General features: G+C 32.3%; 1 protein-coding gene across 26 annotated transcripts in view; it reads right to left on the bottom strand.

Annotated features, from left to right (window-relative positions):
- The window catches only part of LOC126902827 (uncharacterized), a 132,810-nt gene that overhangs the window by 67,792 nt on the left and 50,494 nt on the right, over positions 1-14,524 (bottom strand). The window lies entirely within an intron of this gene.

Raw genomic sequence — 14,524 nt, 5'->3', positions numbered from 1 at the left:
ACAAATTGTAACAATAATACGTTTAAATATTGTAATTTCATAGGAAATTTGCATTCAACAAAATTCCTGATTTCATTCTTAAGTCAAGTTTTTCGTATATGACCAATTGCTTGGCATACACGTATATCACATTATTATGTAATTATCAATAAAAATACTATAATCTGTATTTTATATTAATACTAATTAAAATTAGTTGTCATAATGATCACACTGTTCAATACTATAATTTAACCATTGTTAACAATACTATCATATTGTATTAATCATGTAACAATTAATCTGTAAAATAAATTGACATTTGTTAAAAGCGCTGACAACAATATCCCTAGGGGGGGGGTATCATATTACACTATATAAAGCACTGAAATCCATTCAGATAAGAGAGTTCGCTTTTGCAGAATTCAAATAAGAATAAAAAAGAAACAATTATCAGTCACAGTCTTGTGTTGTTGTCGGCTGACTTTTACGCGTCTTATTTATAAATGAAAAGAACTAGTTTTAATTACTTATCTTGTGACGAAGTGCGAATTAAATACTTCTAAGCATACATAAACATATCGAGATATTTATTAAATAATTTTACAGCAATTTGCAAGAATAAATGAAGTAAGTAAATTTATGTTATCCCAATTACTCAAACTTATTAACTTTGAGTAAAGGATGACAAAGCAATAGATCATTTATTAAATTAATATCTTTAAGTGTTAATTTTGACTGATTGGTTAAAAAAATATACATTATCACGTTATATGGTATTCGTGAACTGGCTCTGCCGTTTTGTTGCCTCTCAGTTAGGACATTAGAAACTAACTAGACAAAAGTTTATTACACCTCAATTAGAGGTACTGTGTTATTATTTTTATATCTACCTGTCTTTGTCGTTCTAAACCCTCGAACCATACGATCCCGATAGAACCACAAGATCAGGTTTTCACCATATACAGTCGAATATCTAAGAAATTTCTTTATTTTTATTTTATTAATTTTTGTTATTTGAATTATAACCAGTTTATAGAAACCTTGTAGTTGATTTAAAAATTCTCATTAAAAAAATTAGTTTATTGTTAATATAAGTTAATTATTACAAAATTGTGTTATTGTCATATAGAACAAATATTGTTTAGTACTATATTAAAAATTCTAAGTCAGAATTACAATTATTATTGAAATAAATTACTATTGTTTTAATACAACTTTATGGTGGGCGATAAAACTTTATCTTTTATGTTAAAATTTTCGATTTCATATTTTATTTTTCGACTTTATATTGTTATAACTTTTTCGAAAATGTATGGGTAAGTTAAAAATGTTATTTTATTTTGTTTTATACATGATAAATAACTGTCTAAACTTACATCATTCTACGTTCAGTCCTGGAGAAATTAAAGCAACTATTAAAAAATTACCAAAAGGTATAGCTCCTGTCGTAGTTCCATAAGTTAACGTGTTAAAATAATACTCTTCGATTTTTTCAGAAAATTCAGGTCTCTGCAATATTTTTTGCCATTTGCGGTATTCTTCAACCACAAGAATTTGACGTTACATTTTTGTCATGTCTGATGATAACACGGACTTATGAATTCGGAACCGAGCCAAAATACACAGCAATTTGTCTTGCATTATAGGTCCTTTTAACAAAATATCATTTAAACTTTTATCATTGGCGGTGGCGCATGACGTATCAAACACAATGTGCGTTTTTGTTGTAACTTTGTCGTCACGTACAATGGCATGATGAGGCATAAAATATGAATTTATTTCTGAAGCCTGATTTTGTGTAGAACTTCCCTTTGACATATGACTCAATTGTTTAAATTCGTTCATGAATTCTACATAACGCATTTTTAAATCTGAACTATTCGCTAATTGTTTTTCAACTGGCAACAAACGCTTGAGGGCCGTACCTTGGGTGCGACCAAGTTGCTCACTTTTTTCACGAAACGGTAGTTCGATTAAAAAATGGCCATCTGCATTACTTCTTTTTACAGTACGGTTAAAACGATTAACACATAAATTTTCTTCCTGGCCAAGAGTCTTCTTATTTGTTACTTCCTCAATTTCCCAAAATTTTCTCATTTATTTTTCTAAAACTGTTCAATCCTCCACCAATAGCGATTGAGCAAAAAATAAATGTGTTGTTGGCGTGGCTAATTTAGGCGTCGAACCAGCTACTATCTAACCGAGTTCCGTCTCCTAGTAAATGACACCACTTTTATCGTTTGTGTGTTTACCCGTTAGTAGTATTTCATAAAAACACTCTATTTTTAGACATGTCTATTTTTTCCAGTACCGCATATGACGGATCAGCCAGTTTAATGTGATCGCGCAATTTTTCCTATTTCATATTTAATCGTTCGCTTGGTAACAAGGTGGTTATTCTTGGCAATGTTAAAAATTCAATTATTTTAGAATAACTTGAATCTTTAGCATTTATAGTGTCTACAATTTAGTACTAAGACTGTGTGATGGCTTTATTTACCCCAGCGATAGTTACTTTAACTTTTCGTCTTGGTAAGCCTAAACTGTTGGCTAAATCTGCCGTTATAAAAGTGTTTTGTGAACCCGAGTCCAGCAAAGCTCGTGCATACTATGTGTTTGATACGCTGTCTTTTATTTTTATTATGGCTGTTGATAATAGTATTAGCTTTTTGAAATTACATGACGAGTGTAGCGTAGTAGAAGTGGACTGTTTTGTTTCTTTGTCTTTAATGAAGTATTATATTATGCCTATCATTGCATTTGCGGCAACCTTTAGATTTACATTGTTCAGCAGACGTCATAAAAAGTTTAATGTTACATTGAAATTAGTTATAGACATTTGCGATTAATGAAGAGGTACCTTTTTGTCATGTTACAATTTAAATATTTTTATGTTTATTTAAATAAGATAAAATACAATTAATTTAAATAAACATGAAAATATAGGTTATACATTACATAATCTATATTTGTTTGGCCACCGATCAGATGTAGCGCCACTTGCGTGCCACCGATTAACGCGATCGAAATTGTTGAGCGTCGGCGTGTTCGGCGAGCCAGTCTGGCGCTTATACTAGAACGATTATATAACGGGTAGTGGAGTGCCTCAACTTGATGGCCCGCAGCTGAGATCCATCATCGTAATTTGTCACCAGGATAATTTTGATGTCCATACGGGGAATAACCAATTAGAAGAACTTGGGAACTAAATGAATAAAATAACCAAGTTGCATATTAAACATATATATATATGTATACTTTGTAAGTAATATTGGTATATTAATTTACTTAATACTGTGATTATCAATCAATAAATTTACATTTGTTCTTTTTCCTTGGAAGAGTATTGTCATTAATTTTTTATTTAAGTAAGATATAAGTCGTGTTCATAACAGGCGAAAAAAAACTGAATGCCCCGGCCAAGAGGTGCACCGAGTCGGTGGCATAACAATATTTTCTTATTTTTATAGCGTAACGTTAAAATTTAAAACAGTGACGCGCCCGGGGTAATACCATTGGACTAATTTGGATATCATCCGGATCAAGTTGATAATACACAGACGTGCTATACCTTCCTAAATTACATATTAACAAAACCCAAGATGCCTTATCGCTTATCGGCGACCGTCGGTGTTGACATAAAATTTATGTTATTAACACGCTTATATTAGTTTCACTTGTATGTATGTATGTTTGTAATTTTCCAAGCGTTATCGCATATTCCGTCGTCTATGGCCTTGAGACTAGACTGTCATAACGCATTCACCCCACCCCACGTCTTGCTCACCACATGACGGCAACACTATTCCTGTATAAATTTATTTTTGGTTATCGTACCCGTACGCACGTGCGTGTCATCAATATTATATATATATTAGGCTGGTCTTTATCTACTAAGGCTAAAAAAAAAATTGAACAAAACATAGCGGCACCCCCTTATTTTGTTTATTTTTAGATAATAATGATTTTTGTTGAGTTTCGTAAGATTTACTTACCCCCTTCGGGTGCTGAATGAGGGTTGAAAATCCACTGAATAGGGTGTTTTTTTAGTTTTCGGCTAATATCTCAACAACAAAAGCTCAAAACGAAAAATTGTATAGAATAAAAATTATAGACCTTAATATTTTCTATATAAATTGTATCTTTACAAATTCTCGTAGGTTGATTTTTTTCCTCGCTAGGACGAAAACAAAAAAATATTTGAATAGTTCGGTACATCAAACAATTATAAAAGTATTTACGTTTACAGGGACAACTGATTATAATATATACAAAATAAATCATAAAAAGATTATAAAATATACTCTATAATATAAGTTAAAAAAAATGCATTTTATAAATAAGCATACTAAGGTGTCAATGAAAGTACTAGTTTTTCTTTACATAATTGACATTTAAATTAGAATGTTGCTGTCATCGATTTTTTTTTGTGATCTGGAAAAACTTTTCGATATTTCTGAACGACCTAAAACATGTTAAGTATAAATTAGTAATTTAGCAATCCGTTCTATATATTTTATTGCAATTTACTTGAAGTATAAATTGTTTTTGTGCTTCATTTTTCGTTAGTTTATCATTGAACTCCTCCATCAATTTCACACCCCTTTCAGCAGTGTCATTTACAACACGGATTGATTTAACTATTTTTTTCGCTTCTTGGTAATACTTATCACCTTCCCAATTCGAGGAGTCTAATTTCAAAAATTCTGTATCGATATTAAATCTTATAAAAAAATATCCCGAACTTTGTTCAAGCATATCTGTAAAAAACTCTTGTTTCAGAAACGTCTCCACATTATCTATTTTTAAAAAATATTTTTTTGGACCAAAATCGCTTTGATCTGATGGGTAAGTAGATAAATTATTTAAAATAATTTTTGCCATTTTATTTCGGGTTTCTAACGAAACTCTATTATCAAATATTGAAAAAACAATACATTCTTGATTAAAGTACCACAAATGATTTAAAAATTTTTTTAAACACGAATCTGCAATAATTTTATCATCATTTTTATATTCATATAGAGTCCTTATTAAGTGCATATCGTTTAGTGGCGCTTCACATGATTGGTCAGCCATAGACCACGGCCTTATATAAATTTTTATAATAAATGCACATATTCTGCATATTGCAGTCTCTTCCGACTTGGATAATTTGAATTCTTGTTGAAGTAAAAAAATTTTCAAACAATAAATGCCTTTAGCCATCCATCTTGCTTGATGATAAGCCCCAGGTTGCCTAATAATAATACCTCCTGGTGGTGATCCTCCTAGAATTATAATTACAAGCTCTAAAAACTCTTTATAGTCATTTCTAGGATGTTTTTTCAAAATCGCCTCCTGACAAAATAATAAAATGTTTTCGCGTTTAGGAGATACAATATTTTCCAAATTTTTATTTGTATTCCAAATGCTAATATTCTTAGTATTAATATTATTCCAAGTACTTTTAAATCTTTTAAATAGGGCAATATCTGGACCTGATGATACATGAAGTTTCGTTTCAGCAATTGCAGTTTGGAGAAGCAACTCGTAAACATGGTGGCGGCATGCAAGATATAAAATATCCCTATCTAACTTTTGTTCTAAAAGTGTACAAGCCCCGTTTATACGCCCAGTATTCGATGCTGTTGTATCGAATACAAATGCTTGAACTTTGTCCAATAAAGACCACTTTGCAAGGTTATCATATACTGCAGATGATATTTCTAGCCCTGTTCCAGATGGTATTTGAGGGACACCAAGTAACTGCTCTAAATCAGGGCTAGTTATAATTACTGGTAGACGATCTACTTTGTCTTGACCAGTCAAATCGGGTAGTAATTTACCATCCCAGTGAACTACCACAAAATTAACTTTTTTGTTTAAAAAATCAGACTTTACCTTATTTGCGCTTTCCTTCCGAAAATGTTGCCGAATATTTTTAATGGATGTTCTATTTAAAATGTAATTATTTTGATCGATGGATAAACTATCAAGGCACGCAGATAGTATATGAACGGCATCACGGTCGCTAATTTTGCATTTGTCTAATGCAGCTGATAATCTAGGTGTAATTAACTGAATTGTGCCTCTATTTGTACCAGAAGGACCTGGTTGAGGTTCTTCTAAAATCAGGTTTTCATTGTTCAACTCCTCCGAACTTACTGACCTATCTGACAGTGTTTCAACTAAAACGATACCAATAAATAAAATTAAAAATCACGTGTATCTAATTTAAATATTTTAATTATGTTATATCTTAAATTACCTGAGAATAACTTTAAGGCTTCTGATTCATGTTTTCTTTTTTTATTCAATTCTTTTTCAATTTTTTTTTCTTTTCTTTTTTCTTTAGCATCAAGAACCATATCTACACCAAGCATACAACCGGGGCGTCCGGGGAGTCTCTGTGAGAGCAAAAATTTTCTATCTTCTGCAATACTTATTATATTTAGTGCATCTTGATGAGCAATATCGAAAAGATTATTTAGACTTTCTATATAATTTTTTTCTTTATTTTTTTGATGTTCGCTTCCATGGTTTTTACTTTTTTCCAGTGCCCTCCAAGCGTCATATTCCTTTTTCAACTTTTTTACACAGTGTGATTTATCTTTTGTTGGAATCCGTGCTTTTCTCCAAAAAATTAAACATTCCTCTATTACTAGTAGACAACTTTCAGACAACGTCATTTTGGCAAAACGCATGTTAGAAAATAATACACGCATACAGTCACCTATGGAGGGTAATTTGCTGCAAAGAATTTGAATATTAGTTAGGCCAATTAAATGAATAAATTCTCGCGTCATTTTCAAATATCTCAAAAAAATTAATTAAGCTGAATAAATTAATAAATAAAAAACACTAAACAATACCAAAACGCATGAACCGCGGAACAAACGAGTAAAAAAAACAAGTTGTAAATAAAAGTGGCGAATGATTAGATAATAAATTGATCGTATTACTAAAGTAGCCAAACTTATCAAAATTTTCCAGTTATTGTGATCATTATCAAATAATGTAAAAGGTCTAAAGTGCAACAATGAACACAATAATCTTGCTTAGTGACAAAAAATTGGAAAATTTCAGCAATAAATAAACTAGATATTCACAACATGTTTAAATGTCAATTATGTAAAGAAATACTAGTACTTTCATTGACACCTTAGTGTGCTAATTTATAAAATGCATTTTTTTTAACTTATATTATAGAGTATATTTTATAATCTTTTTATGATTTATTTTGTATATATTATAATCAGTTGTCCCTGTAAACGTAAATACTTTTATAATTGTTTGATGTACCGAACTATTCAAATATTTTTTTGTTTTTGTCCTGGCGAGGAAAAAAATCAACCTACGAGAATTTGTAAAGATACAATTTATATAGAAAATATTAAGGTCTATAATTTTTATTCTATACAATTTTTCGTTTTGAGCTTTTGTTGTTGAGATATTAGCCGAAAACTAAAAAACCACCCTATTCAGTGGATTTTCAACCCTCATTCGGCACCCGAAGGGGGTAAGTAAATCTTACGAAACTCAACAAAAATNTTATTCGCCATCCGAAGGGGGTAAGTAAATCTTACAAAACTCAACAAAAATCATTATTATCTAAAAATAATCAAAATTAGGGGGTGCCGCACAATTTATTATAAAGTTGAAAAATAAGAACCAGCCTAATATATATATAAAAAAATTTTTATTTTGACTGACCAATACCATCCGCGTGCCATACGGCTTACGTATATATTCCTACCGCCGTTTATACCTCATGTATAACGTTAGCCCCAACCGTCCGCCCACAAAACACGGCTATACCTAGTGCATGATACGTTTACGTATTTTTTTTTTTATTATTATTTATTTAAGATAACTACAATCTATACATAATCTTTGTATAATAAGTAGGTTTGATAATTGACAATAAAAAAAATAAGATAACATGAATCATGAGATTAGGGAGGTTACCCAGTGGTAACACCCTATAAGTGACAGTGATAAGATTTGAACAAAGAAAAAGATTTAATTAAAGTTCGAGGTGATGCCTGATAGCGACCATCAGCACTTATTAAGCTCGCTTACTACAGAATAAGGTCTCTACACCATTTCCTTTTAAGTCTACGGTGCAGGATATCAGGGAGTGTGCTCATTGATAATTTAGAGATTAGTGGGTTTGTGTGCTGCTGAAATTTGTTGTGAAGTCTGGTGTAGTATAGTTTGGAGATTTGGTTAAAATTTTGGATTTTAAGGTCTTTGTGGAGATTATTGTTGGTTAAGTACCATGGTGCAGATGTAACTAGGCGAAGGCATATTGACTGAAAGGCTTGGATTGTACGGGTGTTTGAGGGTTTAGCGGTACCCCATAGTTGAACGCCATAGGTCCAAAGTGGCCTGAGTAAGGACTTATAAATTAATAGTTTGGTATTTAATTTCATTTTGGATTTCAGTAAGGGTCTAAGGAGGTGGAGTCTAGTATTAAGGGCTTTACGTTTGGCTTTTAGGTGAGGATTCCAGGTAAGATTACTGTCGAGGATGACACTATAATATTTGACTTCTGAGAAGGAAGGGATTGGAATGTTGTTAATTGTTACTAAGGGGCAGGAACCTTTTTTTGGGGTGAATGTAATGAAAGAGGACTAGGATTCATTGATTTTGATCTTCCATCTTTTTGTCCATAGGTCAATTATGTTGAGGTGTCGTTGTAATATACTAGAAACGATTGGGTTTTCATTGGAGGCCACAATTGCCGTATCGTTCGCGTAGGAACTGAGTTCAGTAAAGGGAGTTTTAGGAATGTCGTGCGTAAATATATTATATAGAAAGGGAGCAATATCGCTGCCTTGGGGAACTCCAGCTAAGATGTTGAAGTAATTTGAGTGGCTCGAGTTCTGTCGTACGACGAAAGTACGATCGCTCAAATATGATTTAACCAATTGGAAGTAAGGCGCAGACAGAAATTTTTTAAGTTTAAATAGCAGGCCATCAAACCAGACCCTATCAAACGCTTGAGCGACGTCCAGAAAGACAGCGGCGCAGTAATGTTTTTTTTCTAGAGAGACTGAGATAGTGTCGACTACTCTGTGGAGTTGGTGAATAGTGTCTGAGTGATAGGGTCTGAATCCAAATTGAATGTCAGGGATAATTTTTGCAGTAATAGCTAGTGGTATGAGCCTCTTTAATAGGATTTTTTCGAATACTTTAGATATTGTAGGGAGTAAACTTCTAGGATGATAAGAAATAACTTTTTCAGGAGGCTTGTTGGGTTTTGAGATCATTATTATCTCTGAAAATTTCCAGGTTAGGGGGTAGTAGGATAAACGCAGCATTGCGTTGTATATATACGAAAGTAATATGATTGCTTTTTTGGGTAAGTTTTTGGCAGTACGATTTGTAATTCGATCAAACCCCGGGGCTTTTCTGTTATGGTGTTTTTTAATAACGAATTCGATTTCTCCGGGACTTGTGTGTTTGGCTGGGAATGAGACGGGTAATGCAGACTCTAAGGAATGTATGACAATATGGCTTTGAGTGGGATTTAGAGTTATGTCATGTGGAGTGAAAGTTTGGGATAGATGTTGGCCGAATAGGTTTGCTTTTGCTGTGTCAGAAACCATCCATGAGTTATCTTCTTTACGGAGGGGAGAGAAAGTTGTGACAGTTTTTAAGATTTTTTTTTGTCGTTTTCCAAAGACAAGAGTTATGAGTTGTTAAGTTTTGGATATATTGTTGATATGTATTGGAGTGCTTTCCTTAGTTTATTATTTAGTTGGCTATAATTGTGTTTATCGATGGGGTATTTGTACCTTTGCCACCGGGATCTTGCTTTTCGTTTTTCTCGGAGAAGAGATTTTATATGATTTGGAAGTAGGTTCTTGAGGTGGATTGTGTTTGGTGTTGTTGCTAAGTGTTGTAATATTCTCCTTTGGAATATTAATAAAATCAATACCTCTTGTATTTCTAAGACCACAGAAAAGAATATGCTAACACGATTATACATATGGTATTGACTTTTGGCAACTACAAAGTAGCCATGAGTCTTGTCTGTCTCAGCGTCTTCGAGGCACCACAAAAAGCATTAAATAAGGGAAGGTGATAAAAAGTAACTGTCTTGTTTTGATTGTAGGACGGATTGGTGACTCAATATGTCTATGAAAAGGCATGACACAATCAAGACGTTTCATCCCTGTTTATGCTTTTCGTGGTACGTTATATAAGGGCTGGAGACTGCTTTAGTCAGTCAGTCAATCTTTCATCTTTCTTGTCCACTTTTCTCACTACAATGTCAAGTTAATCAATTTAAAATAATTCCAAACATACTCGTGCGTATTCTTTTCTGCTGTTTGTTTTTAAACTTAACTTTTGACACTAAACTTAAAATATACATTTGTTAAAATAATTAACATTTTCTAAAATAATAAATACGCTTCTGTTAACCAAATACGATTCTCATTTATTAACATACCTACTATAGCTTTAAATATATTCTTAACAACCATAAATCTACACTCAAGATTCTATCATCATCAGTGAATATCGGGTAAGAGTAGTTTTAATACACTAACTATATTTATTAAGTAATAACTATTAGACTTTAATATTCCCCTCAACACATAAAATACACTCTATGCTTCCAGCTACACTATCCCTTTCCAGCCTCCCTTACAGTATTACCTTCTTTCTTTTGGTTATTATAGTGTATGCATTCGTGGATATCTGAAGTGAGCTTTTGGATTGTACTATCAATGTCTTCGCTTGATTTTAAGGACTGGTTGAGTTTTGTACGAGTTTCGATGAGTTCCAAGATTTTGGGTATTTGAGGATGAGTTTGAACAGGGAATTTCGAGGTCAAGTATGACTGGTGAGTTATCGGATGATTGGTCGTTTATGTTGGGGACATTAGTAGTGAAGTTACTTGGTTTTGATGTGTTGGCCAGTAGGTTGGGTTAGAAGGTGGTAGTATTTTTATGTTGGAGTTACTTATTGAGTTATAAAGGATTCTGCCTCTTGAGTTGGTTAAGAGGCAACCCCAGGAGGAGTGTTTGGCATTAAGGTCTCCGGCGACAATAAAGTACTTACCTAGAGATTCGAAGTAATTTGTGAAATTATTTGGGTTAATTTTAGGTCCTGGAGGGCAGTAGATGGAGGAGAAAGATATATTAAAATGTTTGTTGACAGAAACTTGGATGCTTATTGCTTGGATATACGTTTCACTAATAAAAGGAAGAAGGCAATGAGTTAAGTTGTTTTTGACTAGTATCACCGATCCAACATGAGCAGTGGAGTCAGGGTGATTACTTTGGTAAACTTTGTATCCTAGAATTTTAATAGATTTTGTCGGGGTTAGGTGGGATTCGGATATCATTGCTATGTCTATGTTGTGAATATTGAGGATTGCCTGAAGTTCAAGTTTGTGGGGTGTAATACCGTTTGCGTTCCATGTGAGTAGTCTAAGTTTAAAGTTAGAATCCATTGTTGGTACTTAATTTATTTATTAGTGAGGTAAGAAGGATTATTAGGGGATTAAGAAGTGTTATGAGGGGAGAGATTAGAGTTTTAAACTCGGATATGAAAGTTGTAAATTGGTTTGTTAATAGTTGATCGGTGGGTGGGTCGTTTATGTGGCTTGATTTTAGTTTATTTGATGTATTACCTTTGACCGCTTGCTAATATGATAAGTTTTGATTTAGTGGTATAGCGAGAGAATTGAACAGATGTGAAGTTCCTGGAGAAGGTTGGCTGTTGGGTTGGACTTGAGGCGTATTGGAGTTTTCTGTTGGTCTTGAGGTGGTGATCGGTTGTTGTTTTTTACGGAAACGTTGTAGGTTTTTGTGGACAGTGCATCCTCTGTAGTTGGCCGGGTGAGCCTTGCCGCAAAGTGCGCATTTTGCAGGTAGGTCTTTGGATTTGGAACACTGGTCCGAGGTATGGTTTTCGCCACATCAAACGCATTTAGGCAGGTGGTTATAATATGATTTGATGTGGCCATACTGTTGGCAGCGATGGCATTGAACTAGATCTCGTCTGATGTGTGGGGCTTCAAATTTGACTTTAGTAAAACAAATTATTTATCTTAAAGATTTATTTAATGTTAAGAAAATTGGTGGAGGAGGAGGTGGTGGTGGAAGTGACTCGTTGAATTCTGTGTTAATTTCGAGATCCATGTTATCTACGTTGGTGTCGAGTAGTGAGAAGCGGTTTGGTGAGGAGAAATTTGACGGCTCGTTTGTTTTTTTTTGTGTGAGGCGAGGTAGTATTATTAGATGACCTAATGTGTTTGTTGTTGTCAACAGTATTCCATTTTAAGTCATTATCTGAAATGGCAGACGAAGAAGTTACATCCTGCGTCTTGTGAGAAATAGTTTTAATAATAATTATCAGAGATAATTTCGATTTGTTTTTAAATTTATTTGTGTCTGAGTTGTTTCGTTGCATGCCAATAGTTGATAAGTTACAGGTAACGGCCTACAGCCAGTTTGGCGACTGTAGTGACGGAAATAGATTATGGTTTTTGTTTATTCGCGTACGGAATATACGGAAACCGATGATAATTGAATAATACGATTCAACTTAGTACTCATTAATTTAATGACGCGATAAGCAACGGACGATAGTGTACGTGCACGACGGACGACAGACGTATGCTACGGACTTTCCGAGTGGAACTGTTTACGTAATTATGTCGCTTTACTTGTATATGTATATATTCTAATTACTATAAAAATTTATATATTAACACGCTTTATTCTAATTCAGAGATATAAAGTATTCATTCCGATTACGAGGGATGATTTCCGTATCGTCATTTTTCGTCACTACCTCCACGTTCTGGGAGTGAGTAATTTGCGCGCCTGCTGCTTTCCTTGGATGTGGTAGCCGTTTCTCTGACTCCCTCTCCGAAATCAAACTCTAATTTCCCGTTACCCGTTACAACCATGATATTGATAGTAACTTTTATCATAACATGAAACTAAAAATTATTTTTAACTTTTTAATTCGATGTGCTTTAAAACCGTGTTTTTTTAGTTTTTTTAAACTATATTTTTTTAGTTTATTTATTACTTAAGTTATTTTCACTATAGTCAGTTGCCATTTAATGGCAATTGTACGTAAAACGTAAATAAGTAAACAATGTTTCCAAACTTATCCTTATAGGAGTTGCAGTGTACTTTTTATGTTAAACCATTTTTAAATAATCGTCTTTTAAAGGGTAGAAAAGTGTCCTATTTTTATGAATTAAATTTTATAAGGATGATATCAATTGCAAATTATCTGCAAATTTATTAAGAAAAAAATGTTTTATTAAAGCATGTAAAAAGAACTTAAAGGACATTTTAAAAATCTTTCTCTTATAGGCGATCTTTTATTGAGGTGTTTGTAGAATATAGCATTTTCGGTTAATGCATGTCATAACGTTTCCGGACTTTTTGCAAGTATCACTACGGGCAAAAGTTCCGTTCATTAATGGCACTCATTTCTATAGGTGTTTTAACATTGATATCTAACATACATAACTAGTTATCACTTTTATCTGTGACCGTAAGAACGTATTCACTTTTTATGGTCGCTTTATCGTCAATTATAATCATTTAGATTTATTCATCATTTAGGTAAGAAAGGATTAGAACTCATGAAATCCAAATTCCAGTTGGACATTGAAAATGATTAGTAGTGTAGTTTTACAACTGAAATTTAAAATGAAAATAAAACCAATAGTTATTTTACAAAATTGATACTTTTTCTAAAACGGATATTAATTATTAAATAAGCACTCTTGGAAAAGTTAACATTAAAATATAAATTGATTTGAAAATAATTTTTTATTTATTTTAAAGAATATATCAAGTTAAGCAAGTTTTTTGATGTATTTAATTCAAAATAAAAATAAAACTACTGGTAGTAAAACATTTAATACAACTAGTTGGACTCCAAAAAATAATACTAAATATTCATATATGAACCATTAATATAAAACACAATATTAATTTTGAATGTTAAATATTATTAAGATTAGAGTAAATGGATCAGCTTTTTTTTAAATTTTTTAGTAATAAAAAAAAATTTTGTTCAACTTTTTTTTTAATGTATTAATTTTTCTTCTATAACACTTCTATTAAATTTTTCATTACTAATTTTGGAATTTTAACTGATAATACAATGTAAATATAGATAAACTCCATAAAAAAGTTTTCAACACTATCTTTTTAATTATAATTATTTAACAATTCAATTTTTGTTTTGATTTACATTTATAAATGTTTAACCTCCAATCACTTTTTTAAATAAATAATAATTTTATTTTACATGTTAGGAGTTAGAATTTACTATTCTGAAGTTTACTTCAATCAAGCCACATAAACGACCCACCCACCGATCAACTATTAACAAACCAATTTACAACTTTCATATCCGAGTTTAAAACTCTAATCTCTCCCCTCATAACACTTCTTAATCTCCTAATAATCCTTCTTACCTCACTAATAAATAAATTAAGTACCAACAATGGATTCTAACTTTAAACTTAGACTACTCACATGGAACGCAAACGGTATTACACCCCACA

This window comes from Daktulosphaira vitifoliae, unplaced genomic scaffold (genome assembly GCF_025091365.1).
Source record: "Daktulosphaira vitifoliae isolate Bord-2020 unplaced genomic scaffold, ASM2509136v1 Scaffold_3, whole genome shotgun sequence".
NCBI lineage: Eukaryota > Metazoa > Arthropoda > Insecta > Hemiptera > Phylloxeridae > Daktulosphaira > Daktulosphaira vitifoliae.
This window is presented reverse-complemented; position numbering and strand designations above follow the sequence as displayed.